Here is a 16,903-nt window from a genome sequence, read left to right on the forward strand (position 1 = left end):
CAAAATTGAGACTCCGTGAAGAACATTTAAACCGTTGGTTTAAGGAATATCTTTGCTTTACTATAGATCTCTGCATATACTAAATTACAATTAACTGCACAAAACTAGATATTCAGAATAACGGACTTTTACCGTATCTTTATAGATGTTAGATTATGCATCTCCACTACTACAGCTTGTGCTCCAATCCGACAGCCTCAGCTGAGGCCTCTCAGCTAAACACAGCTCTTACACCTACATGAAGTGACCCTTTGGTTCATAGGAACTATGACAAATGACCAGAATACACGAATACAGGCTCGGAAATTCTAGCAGGAACATTGTCACAAAGTATTTACAACCGTGAAAAGAAAACTAATTTGGTGACTTACAAAATGTTTCCAAATCCAAGCAAAACACAGAAGCTAATTTCTGTTTCCTCACAGCAGCTCTGTGGCACAACCCTCGACCCGCTTCTGCATTTTGGGTTTTAGAACACACCAGCTTGATTTATCAGGGACAACAGGAAAGGCACTGGGGAGTCATGGAGGGAACAAGGAGTTTCTAGATAAAACGGTGACCTGGAGAGTCACCCCCCCTCCATCCCTCTACCCCACAGTTTCCCAGCCTTTGCTGGACCCTGTGTTTCTTCCCACCTCTCCATCTTCACCTGTCTTCCCTTCCCTCCTCCTACATTCCCCCCTCCTCTTTCCTTTCCTCTCTCCCATTTGGCATCCCCCCACCCCCTTCTCACCTCCAACCACTTCCCATTTTCCTTCACCCTTTCTTTTAACTTCAGTCCTCCATCCTCTTGGCATGTCCAGAGCTTCAGTTTCTGAATAGAAGTCATTTTCTACTCATAATACAGTCCCTGTAAGAACAGGGACGGACAGCACATGACAAACTGTGGTGTTTTAATACTAGCCCTGCCGTATTGCCTGTGAAATCGCTCCACTTTTTCTGCCAGAGTTTAAACTGTAAAACCATAACAACAATCTTATGTTTTCCTCTGAGTCATATGTTTTCCCTTTTTCAAAAAGTGGAGAGCTGTAATTAACAGTGCCTTTCCTGCTAATGCTCACCTTACACAAATAACGCCCTCGTGGGTCCTAGGTCTAGGGGTGTAATGCTGAACTAGACGCCGTCCATGACTTTATGGAATTTATAGCCCAGCAGGAGGCATGGACAAGTAACAGACCTTCACCACTTCCAGTTATGCGTGTTCCGGGAGAGATAAGCATGGTTGGCTACGGAAGAACACAGAAGGGGCCCAGGAATCAGAAAAGGACTTTCTAGAAGACGTGAGATTCAAAGGATTAGGGGTTTGTAGAGGGCATCCTTCAGAGAGCAATTTCCAGGAGAGGATAGAGGTGGAGATGGAGAGAAGGAAAAGGGGGGTGAAGAGAGAGAGGGGGAGGTGGGCTTTGAGGTCAGGTGCAAGAGGACAGCCAGTTCTGGTCCTGAAGGGGCTGTGAGCCATGCGCAAGCATTTGGCCTTTACCCTTAGGCTACTGGAAGAGTTTAAGCATGTGATGATTTCATGAAGACAGCAATTGAGAGGTTGCTCTGACTTCGGGGAAGAGAATGGATGGGTGTGAGGGTTGGACCCAAAAGCACTGAGGAGACCACTGGTGGGATTTTAACCCAGGGATGTGTTTGTGGCCTGTGCCCACTTACAACCACAACCCAGCTTTTCCCCCCCTTTGTACCAGCTTCTGAGTACATTGCTCTTCAAAGGCTGACTGTCACCCCTCAGAACAAGGTGGCAATAGTCCAGGCCTCTTGATAACACAGCTTGTTAAAACCAACACGGCCACAGTTCCAGCCTTCTTCCTACTGGAACCGAGCAGAGCCCTATGGGGCCATCCCAGGGCGGACCCCTCCCCCATGTCCTCTGCTTTAGCTCCTCTCTGAAGTACCCAGATAATCATATTTCATGCATATTTCCTGAGTTTTTCAGATGCTAAAAATAACCACCAGATGGAAGAAATTAACTACTTGATGGTCATGAGCATGGAGCCCCCAGGACCTTCTGGCACCTAAGGATTGATAATGTTCACTCCGTGCCACCAGCCCATCAGAGAATAGTGCACAAGCTGATCGCATACCCTGGGACCCCCCCCCCCCCCCCCAGGGCCTCATCTGGCCTTTAAAAATGCTTTGCTGAAACCCTTCGGCAATGTGGGGTTTTGGGAACATAAGCCCCTCGTTCTTCTCGCATGGCCCTGCAAAAAAACCTTTCTCTTCTCCAAACTCCGATGTTTCGGTTTGTTTGGCCTCACTGTGCATCGGGCACACAACTTGCGTTCGGTGACACGTTGGCAGGATGGGCTTCACAGATGTACCACCTACATAAGCTGCAAACAGCCCTGTGCTCAGAAGGGCCCGCACTGGGTTTAAGGATCTGCTGTCATCTAGAAATCCTTAATTTCTGGAGGAGTGACCTCACATTTTCATTCTGCACCGAGCCCCATCAATTATGTAGAGGGGAGTCCTGCTTGTACCAATCTACAGACGTTTGGCTGCAGAGAATTCTTTACAACCTAGGGTAAAATGGCCTGAGGACTTGAGGAAGTGTTCCAGAATTAGACACAGACTGTCATCAGCGTTTCCAGAGACAGAGCTGAGAGAGTCTTTGCCTCCGCTGGCAAGCAGACCCTTCTCAGGCCGGTTCTGGCCTGCCTCTGACCAACAGCTCTGCAGCACTGCATCTGGAGTGTGGCCAGAAAATTCTTCAGTTCGGTGGAAGAGGATGAGGACATGCTTGACTTTTGCAGAGTTGAACACTTGGAGAAACTTCAGGAAGAAAGCACTTAGTACAAGGTAAAGCTAGCTGGCCCATCAGCCCCCTGCCTGCTGCCCTGCTAATTCTCATTTCCACGATTCTTAGCATGTTTATTCTCTTCTTGCCAGTGGCCAAAGGACACATTTAAATGTCTTATTTCCTCTGGGGAGCCTGGAGAGAGGCAACAGGCACCTACTACAGGAAATCATGTGGAGAGGATCTCTTATTTAATAGGGTTCCCAGATTACTTCCCTTCCCCCAGCCTCCAACCCCCACCTCCAGCCACACCGAGTCACCCAGTTTCTTCCTGCAGCAGAGACTAGAAGGCAGTTCACCTCTGCTCCCTGAGGTCCCCGTGAGCCAACGAGCTGAAGTCTGGTCTTGGGCAACCCCACCCTCTCCGCGGCTGTGATTGAAGGGGAGGCCCTTCAGTTTCACCTCCCCAAAGAGGTTCTTGGGAAGCTCTCCAGTACAGGGTTAAACTTCAGGAGGCTGCAAAGCACAGACGAGAAAGGTAGGTTCCTGCACTCTTTTCTTTTGCCTTGTACTGTGAACCAAGCTGTTCTGAAGTGTGTGTCCATATGGCTTTTCCAGTTGGCTGCATGTTTTCAACCTCTGTGTCTGGTTGAGGTTTACTCATTTACAGGATGTGGGGAAAAAGAGTGAGAGGGGAGATGACCCTTGGGGGTTTTGCTTCTGGACATCTTTGGATACAGAATGCCACCCAGAATAGTACCTAGAATGCAAAGCTGATTCTTCTTTTCTTTGGAGGGAAATCCCATTAGAAGCTGCATTTTGGGGACTTCAGTATATGAGAAAAATGTTTACCACCTGCCTTTCCTTTTCAACAATGTAGATCCTTCCCTTGATTTTTTTTTTTTTTTTTACTCCTTTCTGAGTTTTTCCTTTCAGTTAAAGATGGCTTAGAGTGGATAGGGTATTTTCTGACAGCAATATAAATAGGTGTTTCTAATTTCGGGTACCTATGAGTTATAAGAAATGAACAAGCACTGTGTTCAAGATCAGGTGGACTGCCATGTTATTTTCCAGAATTTGCTATGAAACAGTTGTTCTTCCTGAAGCTTCCTGAAACTAGATGCAAGTGTCTCTCAAGTGATGGCTGAGAAGGCTGATTTTATTTGCTCTGTTGTGATAATTGTCTGCAGGGATGCTGCGCCCCTTAGCTGGTTGCTTTTTCAGTCATTACTGGGGCTGGAGATGACGTGTCCACTGAGACCCAGAGCGGGGTCTAGACTTATTCAAATAACACTATGTGCCTCTTTGACTTTTTTTTTTTTGCCTCTTATGCTTTCATTGTTTCATCTTCGTCCTCACAAGCAACCTTTCCTCTGGGAGAAATATTTTACAGCGACTTCATAGAATACCAGTCTGCACCTGTTTATTTGAACATTGACTGTTCTTTCCTAACTTTATTTAGTTCAGATGCTCAAAATTTCTTGCCACTTCTGTATTTTACCCCAGCAGAGTCTCCCTCCATTCCGTCCTCCATACCCTGCTACAGGGTTCTTGGGAAAATGCAATTCTCTTAATGTCACTCTCTTCAGTGAAATATTTCCATTGCATCCCATTGCTTACAGCCTTGCTTCCTAAAGGGTAGTCCAGGGACCAGCTGCATCAGGCATCATTGGGCAGCTTGTTAGAGATGCAGGTTCTCTATCTGCTCCCCAGATTTACTAAATCTGCATTTTAACCAGGTCCCTGGATGATTCACATGCATTAAAGTTTGTGAAGCCCCAACTTAAGGAAGGTAGACAAGACCTTCAAGGTATGGTCCTTATCATACAGCCAGCCTTACCTCTCACCCTCTGACTTTCCAGCTGTACCCAATACCTTCCATTTCCCCAATATGAGAGAGCTCTAACGCCTACCTATGTCTGTGTGTGCTGTTCTCTCTGTCCCCATAACTTCATTCATCTTCTCCACCCAACTACCCGCTGCAGCCTGATTGTTCCTGCCCCCTCCCCCCATCCAGTCCACCTTAAACTAAATGCCCATCAAGTCTGGTATTTTATGGCAGCTTAGCGAAGTGCTTCTGCCATAGCCCTTAGTACCTTAAATGCTCATTGCTGGCTTTACTATTTTCATCCTTGAGGAGTTACTAGAGATTGACTTCTGAATCCTTCGCACTTGAACCAATGCCAGGTACATAGCCTGTGCTCAGTGTTTTTGAATTCATGAATGAATGAATGGATGGACAAATGAATGGATACATTGTTTGAAGAGGCCCAAATCATCCCCAGATTGAGGTCTGTAGTTTGAAGTCTTCCAAGGAGATTGCCACTCTCTATAATATTTTTCCACACTCTCCTTTATGAGACTTGGCTGGATTCATTGTTTTCACCAAATATTTTGAGTACCTACCCTATGCCATACCTTTTCGAACCTATTTCTTTACGTCGCTGTGAATAGTCTCTCCCAGAAGGTGTTTCTCTATCAGTGCCCCTCATTCGCCGCCACTCCAAGTCAGAGACTTACTCATCTTTCAGCAAATAGGTACTGAGTACCTTCCCCATACCAGTTGCTGTGCTACCTGCTACAAATACGATGACCAACGACACAAATGCGAGCCCTGCCTCCATGCAGCTCCCCATAGACAAGATGCGCCTTTGATCATCCTCTGTCTTGCTTTTCCTTAGAAAGTCTGAAGGAAAACTGAAAGCCTCATCTTTAACCAAAGCTGGCGCATCCTAGTAAAGACAGCAGGAGCTTGAAGGCAGAGTGATTTCGTACAAAGGAAGCGGGGCTGTGTTTCTGCACCTTGATTTAGCCCAGCACCTGCAGTTCCCTAGCCAGGTGACCCTGGGTGCGTCCATTGCATTTGCTGGACCTGGATTTTCTCAAGTGGTGACCAAGATGGAGAATTAGAAGGAAAAGAGGCCCCTGCCTTCATGAGTGTACAGAGAAGATAATATCCAGGGAGCCTCTGCACTCACTTCTGTCACGTTACGTGATGATCTGAAGGGCAGGGCTCTGCCGTTCTCTGGGTCAGACTGGCAAAGAGGAGATCTTAAGGGAGACATTTCATGACTATGCCCACGAGCTCGGCTGTGACATTAATGCTGTCCTTTGGCACCTTCCATCAAACACGATGTGGCAGTGGCTTCCAGGGAGCAGCGCCCTGCAGCTTAGAGGAATCCACTTGGTATTCATGGTTGGGTGGAGAGCTGGTTTGAAGTAGGGCAGCTGAGGAGAAAGGCAGTGTCACCCTCAGGCAGTCTCTGCTTTTGGAAAGCAGTCAGGAGAAGGGAAGGAAGTGGCTCCACCAAGTCGTGCAGGAAAAATCTGGAAACTTGTAGACATAGAGCGAAGAAGGGATCCCTGACCTCCACTGCGGCATGGTTGTAAGGACTCCCTTTCTGATTCCACTTGGGTTCTTTCTAATTTGTGTTCATTTCACCTAGAATCAGAGGTTGGGGGCCGGGCGTAGTATCCTTTGTCCCCGAGCTTTGCACCCCCGTGCGGTGCATGCACAGCTGGGAGGAAACAAATACTTTCTATTTGTTCTCCAGATACAACCACCAGGCCGAGGCTGCAGCAAACTCTTTAGGTACTCGCAAGGGTTCACCCTTTGCCTGTCTGAGCCTTCTCTTCCTGCTTCATCATGTGTGCAGCTTCCAAACGAAATGCCTTCCAAATCTTCTGAGTTCCTTCTTGCTTCCTGTTCCTCGTGTATCTCTTTGCCTCCAAATTTCCTGCACACCCACCTTGTGTATAGTTGCCTCCCAGCAGGCGGTGTTTTCTGATGGTCATTTCCTAACTCCTCAAGTTAACATCAATCTCTATCAGTAAGCACACCTTGTAGCAACAAAAAAAAAGAGGCTCACCTGCATGGGAGGTTTCTAAGGACCTACTGCAGATCTCGGGATGTATCTGAGATCAACCTTGCCTGTACCTGACCAACATTTGTTTTTTCATCAGAGGCATGGAGTGGGCTAGAAAGAGGTAGACCCACTTCTGAGTCCTCTATCTGCCATCTCCTTCAATAAGTGGTTGTACCTCATCAAGTCTTAGATTTGTTTCTGAAAATGCAGATAATATTTACCAAGCAAGGTTGTAGAGAAGATTAATTAGCTTAAGTACCTAGTATGTTGCCTAAAAAATACATCAGATCTGAAAAAAGGATGTTGACCAAGATGGTGAAAATGAGAAAATTGGCATGTGCAGAATAGTTGAAAGAACCAGAGGACATTTGAAGTAAGAAGTAAGTCTTGCAGCCCATGAAGGTTGCCTTCAAATATTTAAAGATTGCTCAAGGTGGGAAAAGGGGTCAACAGAGGATGGATCAGTGGCAATTATAGGGTAACAGGTCCTAGCTCATTGTACAGAAGGATTTACCCACCATTTGAATTGTCTAAAACTGGGTGAGCTGCCTTGTGGCAGGGTGAACACCCTGTCCTGGGCAGTGTTCCAGCACCTTGGAAGACCATGGCCAGGGTGTTCCCAAAGGGAAGCCTGTACTGGGTGGAGCCTGGGTGATGACCTCGAGGTCCTTCCCACTCAAAGCTACCAAGAGTCTCGTGATGTCAGGGTTCCAGCCCAAGCCACAAAATAAAAGTCTGCAAAAAAACCCCATCAGACTACAGAGTGATCGGGGCTGCCTTTTGACTAGCTAGCCCTACACATCAGCTGAGATGCTTTTTAAATAGGGTCTTTGCAGCAACAGTCAAAAGGTTGGATTTCCAGGAAAAAGCAAAAAAGAAACGAGAACAATGAGATGGGAAAAGTTCACTCCAAACCGCTCTTCTTGGGTTACTCTTTAACTAGATCGTGGGTTACTTCTTGTGCTGCAATCACATTCCTATTTGATGGAAAACTGCCACATTTTGGTACATTTTCACCCAAACTGGATCAAGCAAGTTAACGGCAAGACTCCAAGCTTTGTCCCTGATTTTTGCTCTATGTATAAAATGAAAACACGACAATATGTCTATGTATTCTTTGCCATCTCGAAATCTAACTTTCAAAAGTGCAAAATAGGGCTTCCCTGGTGGCGCAGTGGTTGAGAGTCCGCCTGCCGATGCAGGGGACACGGGTTTGTGCCCTGGTCCGGGAAGATCCCACATGCTGCGGAGCGGCTGGGCCCGTGAGCCATGGCCGCTGAGCCTGCGCGTCTGGAGCCTGTGCTCCGCAACGGGAGAGGCCACAACAGTGAGAGGCCCGCGTCCCGCCAAAAAAAAAAAAAAGTGCAAAATAAATGGTTCTACCATCCTCTAAATTACGGGGACTGTGAATGTGGAATTTGACTTTTGGGGGGAGAGGAGAGCTGGCTGCCGCTGGCTGCCTGCTCTGAGTCTAGTTCATCAGCCATTGTTTTCCACCCACCTTTCCTTTTCTGCTAAATGATAACAGCCTCTCTGCCAGATAAGGACCTGGAGGCTTTTACAAAAGGGATAATTTAGCTTATGGGGAGAGGGGCCTGCACACATCACTCACTGCTCCAGGTCCCCTCGGAGGCTTTGCTAATACGTCATCCTTCCAGGACTCGTAAGAACTTTCTGGTCTTGCAGTTTCGGACCCTCACATCTTTTCTGCAGTTGCTTGGGCAGCATCTCCACGTGCTTTTCATTTCTTCCATCTTTGTTTTGAAATCTCAGGGAAAAGAAGCTGTGGTTCTTTCAGTAGAAGTGGATGTCCGCAAACGCTGCATTTTGTCAAATTGAAACAAAACTACAATCTATTTTATTCTCCAGGTTTACCCAGGCTCACTTTATTGAAAACGAAATTTTTAAAAATCCCTTGAAATATAATCAGCTGTGCAGGACAAAAATCACAGAAACCCGTGCAGACCCGCGTGTTTATTTTTAGATGCCGGCCCAGCATGGCAAAGCAGCGGTCTAATGTCCAAACTAAGGCCCTGGGAATTTCCTCTAACAAGCCTGTGCTTCCGGGCATTGTCACAGTACAAAGGGCAGCGGGGGGCTTGAGTGCAAAGCTCCGGGTAACCCTGCCCCCATGAAATCTGGAACTTATCGTTCCTTCGGTCTACATGGTCCTCAGTGCTGGGGTCACCATGCAGGTCGTCCGGCAGCTCTGGGCACATGCAAATGAGTAGACGTGTATGATTATCTCATCTAAAAATATCCCAGAGATCAGCAATGGCATTTCGGAAATAAAGTTTCAGCTTTCTGTTTGTAGTTGGGATCTACTCAACCCTCACCCTTGTCGTGAGGTGGATTCAGGTCTAGCCCAGAAACGGGGTTGTCATGCTAAGATCCTGGGTTAGATTGCAATTAATAAAGGGGTTTTAAAGCATATTATAGTTTTTAAAAAGCATAGATGCATGTACACACAGCGCCAACACACACACACAGAGGAGAAAAGACACCTGAGTCACCTAGATCTTTCCTATTATCCTAGACTGGTTTCTGATCCTTGATTTATTTATCTACAAAATGGATGCAATAAACCTCACATCCTATTAGTTTTGGGAGAAATAAGGTGCAAAATTACAAATAAACTGACCCAAACTAGACTTTTGCTCAAAGTTTTGCGTTTTGGTCTTAATATGCTTTGAGCTCCTTCCAAGAAATTTTTGTAGGAATATTTACCATCAAGTCTCCAGGGGGTTTTGTTGTTGTTTGGGGGGTTTGCTATTTTGTTTTTGTTTTGCTTTCGGTTAGGTTTGTTTTTTCTTCCTCCTTGCAGAGGAGGAAGCCTAATTTGTTACTTAATGGACGCACTTTATTAGGAGAGGTTTCATGCCTTTGTCAAGCTCCCCACTCCTGGGAAGGTCACTGCACGGAGTCAAGGTTGCAATGCTCAGGCTTGCCATCTGGGGGTTACGAAGGAGGAGGAAAGGTGGGTCTCAGGTCTGCACACAGTGGTCCATACCCACCCTGTGCGGGGTCTACCATCTGCATCCCAGCAGCCTACTGTGAAGATGGGGCCCCTGCACAATCAGAGGCCCCAGGGGCCAGGGGACCTGCACATAGAAACGCCAGCCCTGAGCCTGGACAAGATGGTTGGGCTTTGCCAGCAGGTGGATGACCAGGCCCCCTCTGGGGTCTGCAGATGCAGGAAAAGCTGTTCTAGCCCTTTGGTGAAAAATGTGCAAATGTTAGTAAAAAAACACCTTTATGGATTGTTTTGTTTGCAAGTGTTTATTATCAGACACCCCTCAGGGGTTCACAGGGCAGGTCACGTGGGGCCTGGGAATTTCCTTCCACAAAGGCTGTGCTTCCTCTCTTTGTTACTCCTCAAAGGACAAGTGGAAGCATTGCTCCAGATCCTTATTAACCCTTTCTCCCTGCCTGCCACATTGCAGACAAATCCTGCTGCCAGCCTTTGAAGGTGCAGAAAGATTTCAGACTTGGGTTGTGTGTGGGCACCCACAAGTGCATATGCAGAACAGGCTGTGTGTGTGTGTGTGTGTGTGTGTGTGTGTGTGTGTGTGTGTGTTGGTGGAGGAGATAGGCAATAAAGCATAAAACTTACTTTTTTTTTTTTTTTAAAGCTCTCATTCAGTATCACAGCATACACCCAGTCATTGTTCAGACCAGGTAAAATTTCTGCTTTATTTACCATAATAGACTTTTGTACTAAAAATGCTGGCGCAATTTCAGTTCCCTGTCCCCAGGGCGGGATCCCTCTAGAATGATAGTTGCTCTTCCCCTTTGGAGTCAGGCTAAAGTAGGGGCACGATGAGTGGAAAGATCTTTCATGAACCAAGTTCTTTATGGAGCACATGCTACGTACCTGAGCTCCACCAGGAACCCAGGGAAAGTAGAAGTTCTGCCGGCAAGAAAGTGCAAGCACATCTGAATTTTTATACCTAAATCCAGACACACACACTCATGCGTTGTACGGGAGAGCACAAAGCAGCCAGGGAACAGTGTGATCTAAGTCCAGAAATATCAGAAGCGGCACCTGAGCCCTCGTGCTGCTGGAGACGCTAATGATTCCCAGATACATTTCCCCACCCACGCATGGGGGACACACACACGTACGCACGTGCACACACACCTCACTCTCGGGAGACAGCTTCGCCATCTCAGAGGAAATCGCTTCTCACCACCAACTCCACGAAAGTATCTCCTCCCACACCCATCTCTTCCTCCTCCTTTCCTGCCTCAAGGGAAGAGACGGCCCTTCCCTGCATTCAAAGCTGGCTCTCACCCCCTCCCACCCTCCCCATCACTACACTCCCCTCTGATTGGCTCTTTCCACTGTCATTTAAATCTGCTTCAGACCTCATGGCAAAACCACCTTTGCCGACCATGCAGCTACTCTTCCATCTTCCTTTCCTCCCCATCAGGAAGTGCATGAAAGAACTGTTGATGACATCCTCGTGTCATCATCAGCCATTCACCCAGGAAACCATTCTGCTCTATCTCCTCATCTGCCCGACCCCCTGGGGCACCTTAGCTGCACCTCGGCACCTTAGTCTTGTCAGGACTCTCACTTCATTGTCTACAGCATGTGACCTCATGGACCACCACCTTCTCTGCTCTTGTCCTGCCTCCTGGCTTCCCAACTACTACTCAGTTTTCTTTGCAGGTTCCTTTCCCTCTGCTGTTCCCTCCACTTCCTGATGGCCGTGATCTGGACCACCTTCCCTTCTCCATCTACATCACCACCCAGCTGCAATTCACCTCTCTGTCCAGAGTCCTCTTTTCTCCCTTGTCTGTTAAGTAATCTATTGATCATCCAAAGCCTATTATTTTATTTTACTTTTTTATATAGCAGGTTCTTATTCAAAGCTTATTTTAAATGCCACCAGATTACTTCCTTTTTACAAGTCTCTCCATCCACGTGCAGATCTGACCTCTCTTCTCGGAGCCCTCACATTCCTTCGTTGTAGTGTTTTTTGTATTTGTATTCTCAGTAATTGTTCCCATGCACTTCTTTCCTAGGACATAGAGACGCCATCTTATTGATCTTTTTATTCCTAGCCCCCAGCACAACACCTGGCACCTTGGGTTTTCGATAAATGTTTGATAAAGAGTTGGGAACATCAAAGTGTCATTTAACAAACAGACATTTTGGTGAACTTATCCCTGAGCTTAAATAACATCTTTACTGTTTGAGGGTAAAAGTACTAGTAAATTTTTATTTAAATACATAATTAAATTAAAAATATAAAAAATATATTTAAATATAATCTTTAAAGTTAAAACTCAAAGTCTAAACTCACATTTAGACTACTAACAATATTTCACTTTTCCTTAAAATCAAAATCACAGTTCCGAGCACTTCCTATCTGAGTGTTCAATCTCTGTTTAGAAGCCGAAAGGAACGACAACCTGATTTCATGTTAAATTTTAATTTCCCCTCAGGGAAAATGTCTGAATGTGTCATGAATGACACCGTATTTTCGTGCACCTGAAGTGGGGTTGCCAGGTGGAACAGAGCTAATATTTTGTCAAGGTTTTGCCACTTCACCGTGCAGCTGGCATTATGTAAACTTTCCACAGCTGCACCTGCAGGTCCGTTGAAGCCACAGAGATTGATTTGCCGAGTTGTTTGAAGGAGAACCAGGGGGACCCCAGGAGAATCAGCCTGATCACAGAGTCAGGGCTGAATCCACCCAAGGTCCTGTCTCCCGGGAGCACGTAGGGCAGGGATGGGTCTCAGAAGGCAGGGCAGAGAGGCTCACCCAACCCTGGGCGGTGACAGTATTCTGCATCCTCCCTGGGGCTATGAGGAGAAAATAGGAGAATCGCTATTTATGTTGAAAAAGGTCATCCCTTTAAAATCTCTATGTTAGGTTTTTGTAATAATGCTTATAAAATATGAGCACAAAACAACAGAAAATGGCTATATGAGAGATACAAAGCATCGTTTGTCCAAGTGTGGTCTAGAGATCACCAAGAGGTGAATGGACTGGGGCACTGGTCATGATGCAAATTGCCACGCTCTACCTGGATCTATTAAATCAAGCCTGTAAGGGGAAGTGAGGCTGGGGGTGGGAAGGACGTTGTATTACCCATCAGTAACGATATTTAGGAAATGCCTGCCAGCTTCTGTTTAGAAAAGTGTCTACAGTCGGCCTCCTGACCCTCGGTGCATCCCACTGGGTAGGTTAATGAGTTTGCCCTCTGGGCTCATCTTTGCCGCGACACCCTTCCTGCTGAATTTGTAGCCCTTCTCTGGGCCGCAAGTTTGGAAGAGAATCCTATACCGCTTTGTACCATCCTTCGCACCATCGCGTGTTTAACTCTGTGTATTTAAATCTTGGCAGCTCGTCTCAGAGCACGAGATAGTAGAGAGGCAAGAGCTGGGTTTGGAGTTTGGATTCTGCCTCAAATTCTTCCATGTGACCTCCAATCTACGCTGTTTTTTAAACGGGACTTGGCAAGTTGAGTAACCTCTCCAAGCCTCCCTCCCTTGAGTGGGAAGAGCTAACCAGTTCCCAGATTGTTGTGAAAATTAAATGACATCATGCACACACAATTTTTTTGAAAGGCACTCAGCACAGGCCCTGGGCCAGAGTAGTTTCTCAGCAAGAGAGAGCAATTAAAAATAACAACAGATAAACAACAAGCTCCCACTGTATAGCACAGAGGACTATATTCAATAACCTATAATAAACCATAATGGAAAAGAATAGAAAAAAAGAATGTATATATAAATGTATAACTGAATCACTTTGCTGTACAGCAGAAATGAACACATTATAAATCAACTATACTTCAATAAAAAAATAACAACAAAAGTTTCACCAACACCAACCACGGAGGAACAGAGATGAAGTAATTTGTCCAAACTTACATAGCTAGTAAATGGTAGAGCTAGGACGTGAACCCAAGTAGTCTGGTGCTAAAGCCCATGCTCTTAACATTTTATAGCACCTCTAATAATGTGCCACCTGGGGAGTCATTCCTAACAAACAGTGATGGAGCACCGGCCTGCACTGTGTTAGATGCTAAGCACACAGCAGTAGACAAACAAGGCCTCGCCTTGGCCGTGAAGGCGGGCTCTAGGAGAATCATAGGATAGAGCAGGAGCTCACAAATAAGCCTTTCTAATGTAGTTCAGGAAATGCCTTGATGGAGGGAAGTGACGGGCAGAGATGTACACACAACTAGACGGAGTCAGAGCAGATTCTTGCCTGGAATGACCTTGACTGGGGCCTTGAAAGACAATGGGTATTAGACCAATGAATATGGGGCAAGGTGGCAGTTCTAGGCAGAGGCTGGAGGACACAGTGCTTGCAGGGCACTGAGGGGCTACAGAGAGGGGAGGGTAGGAAGAGAAGAAAGTGATGGAGAGAAGTGAAGATGGGTGTGTAGGCAGAAGCTATAATTATTCAGGGTTTTAGCTGAAGATAGTTGTGTGTCATTTTAGAGAGAGGAGAGACTTTCCACAAACTAATCCAGCAGCTATCTATCTGCCAGTGTTTCTCTAAATGTAGGCAGAGCTTCTGATTCTACTGGCCTGGACCTGGAGACGAGGCATCAGTACTTTTGCAAAGTGAGAACCACCATGGTAAAAATAATCGTGCTATATCTCACTGATTAGTAAGCTTTTGTGTGCATCAGAATCACCTCTGAGAATTTGTTTAAACACGGCTGACTGGATCCTACCGCTAGAGTTTTAGATTCTGGAGGTCTGGAGTGGGCTCAAGAATTTGCATTTCTAGGGAATTCCCTGGTGGTCCAGTGGTTAGGACTCCATGATTTCACTGCCAAGGGCCCGGGTTCACTCCCTGGTCAAGCAATTAAAATCTCACAAGCCGAGCGGTGCAGCCTAAGAAAAATAAAGAGTTTGCATTTCTAGCAAGTTCCCAGGTGGTGCTAAGGCTGCTGGTCTTTGGCACTTTACAGAGCAGAATCTCAGAGTGTAAAGCCAGGAAGCCAGGAACTTAGGCCATAGTATTTGGGTGATTCTTAAGCTGCACTAAAATCTGAAAATTCCTGGGAGGAAGAGTGATTGAAATCTCATATCTTCTTTGCTGTAATGCTCCTTTAACTTTTTTTGCGGGCCTCTCACTGTTGTGGCCTCTTCCATTGAGGAGCACAGGCTCCGGACACGCAGGCTCAGCTGCCATGGCTCACGGGCCCAGCCGCTCCGCGGCATGTGGGATCTTCCCCGACCGGGGCACGAACCCGTGTTCCCTGCATCGGCAGGCGAACTCCCAACCCCTGCGCCACCAGGGAAGCCCCTCCTTTAACTTTTAAATATTTCTGTAGCTTAAGAAAATCGAACCCCAATATTCCTGAGATTCTGGTTCATTTTGCTCTGTAAATGGTCAAAAAATGGTGACATGTAGGGTTCTTTGGAATTTTAAACATCAGCCCTTTGAAACGTTTGTTTGCAAAGCAGGAAGTCACTTGCTACCCAGGGCAAACACTCAGGTGGAGGGTTTGTCCCTTTGCAGGCTTTAGCGCTGCAGCTTTTGATCAAGTTTCTTTATGTTGTTTTTTGTTTTTTCTGTGTGTGTGTGTGTGTGTGTGTGTGTGTATATACATATATATATATATACATGCATCTATTACCTATCATCTATCTATCTATAGCGAGAGACCAAAAGTGTACTGTATAAATGAATACTAGTAATGCCTGCTGCTCTTAACATATGAAATATTTAGTGATCTGAACTTGATATCTTGGAACAGCAAGCCACCGTGCATGTGCTGCACCTGGCCACCAGTGACCCAGCCATTAGGTACGTTCTTGAGGCAGGGACAGCACTTGCATTACAGTAAACAAAATAAACAAACAATAAAATCACTACACTCAAAAATTTTTATTGATTCCCTGGATAGTTACTTCCTTAAGTTAGCAATAATCTTAATTAAGTTATTAGATTTTATTTATAAATAAGTGAGGAAAAGTAATCCTTAAAGTTCTTGTGATGGTTAATTTTTTTTTAATTTTTGAATTTAATTTAATTTATTTTTTTATACAGCAGGTTCTTATTAGTCATCAATTTTATGCACATCAGTGTGTACATATCAATCCCAATCTCCCAATTCATCACACCACCATCACCACTGCCCCATTGCCTTCCCCCTTGGTGTCTACATTTGTTCTCTATATCTGTGTCTCAACTTCTGCCCTGCAAACCGGTTCATCTGTACCATTTTTCTAGGTTCCACATATATGCATTAATATATGATATTTATTTTTCTCTTTCTGACTTACTTCACTCTGTATGACAGTCTCTAGATCCTTTTACGTCTCAACAAATGACCCAATTTCGTTCTTTTTTATGACTGAGTAATATTCCAGTGTATATATGTACCACCTCCATTTGTCTGTCGATGGGCATTTAGGTTGCTTCCATGACCTGGCTATTGTAAATAGTGCTGCACTTAACATTGGGGTGTATCTGTTTTTTTTTTTTTTTTTTTTTTTTTCAGTACACGGGCCTCTCACTGTTGTGGCCTCTCCCGTTGCGGGGCACAGGCTCCGGACGCGCAGGCTCAGTGGCCATGGCTCACGGGCCCAGCCGCTCTGCGGCATGTGAGATCTTCTTGGACTGGGGCACGAACCCGTGTCCCCTGCATCGGCAGGCAGACTCTTAACCCCTGCGCCACCAGGGAAGCCCGCATGTGTCTTTTTGAATTATGTTTTTCTCTGGGTATATGCCCAGTAGTGGGATTGCTGAATCATATGGTAATTCTATTTTTAGTTTTTTAAGGAACCTCCATACTGTTCTCTATAGTGGCTATACCAATTTACATTCCCACCAACATACAAGAGGGTTCCCTTTTCTCCACACCCTGTCCAGCATTTGTTGTTTGTAGATTTTCTGATGGTGCCCATTCTAACTGGTGTGAGGTGATACCTCATTGTACTTTTGATTTGCATTTCTCTAATAATTAGTGATGTTGAGCAGCTTTTCATGTGCCTCTTGGCCATCTGTATGTCTTTTTTGGAGAAATGTCTATTTAGGTCTTCTGCCCATTTTTGGATTGGGTTGTTTGTTTTTTAATATTGAGCTGCACGAGCTGTTTATATATTTTGGAGATTAATCCTTTGTCCGTTGATTCATTTGCAAATATTTTCTCCCATTCTGAGGGTTGTCTTTTTGTCTTGTTTATGGTTTCCTTTGCTGTGCAGAAGCTTTTAAGTTTCATTAGGTCCCATTTGTTTATTTTTGTTTTTATTTCCATTACTCTGGGAGGTGGATCAAAAAGGATCTTGCTGTGATTTATGTCAAAGAGTGTTCTT

General features: G+C 45.6%; 1 protein-coding gene across 5 annotated transcripts in view; it reads left to right on the forward strand.

The window, feature by feature from the left end:
* Positions 1-3,094: 3,094 nt before the first annotated feature.
* Positions 3,095-16,903, forward strand: part of ADGRF5 (adhesion G protein-coupled receptor F5) — a 113,014-nt gene continuing 99,205 nt past the window's right edge. For all 5 annotated transcript variants that reach the window (XM_079933730.1, XM_079933737.1, XM_079933735.1 and 2 more), the window contains exon 1: positions 3,095-3,278. The gene's annotated coding sequence lies outside the window, so the exon portion shown is untranslated. The remainder of the gene's footprint in view (positions 3,279-16,903) is intronic.

This window comes from Stenella coeruleoalba (genome assembly GCF_951394435.1).
Source record: "Stenella coeruleoalba genome assembly, chromosome: 10".
Classification (NCBI taxonomy): domain Eukaryota; kingdom Metazoa; phylum Chordata; class Mammalia; order Artiodactyla; family Delphinidae; genus Stenella; species Stenella coeruleoalba.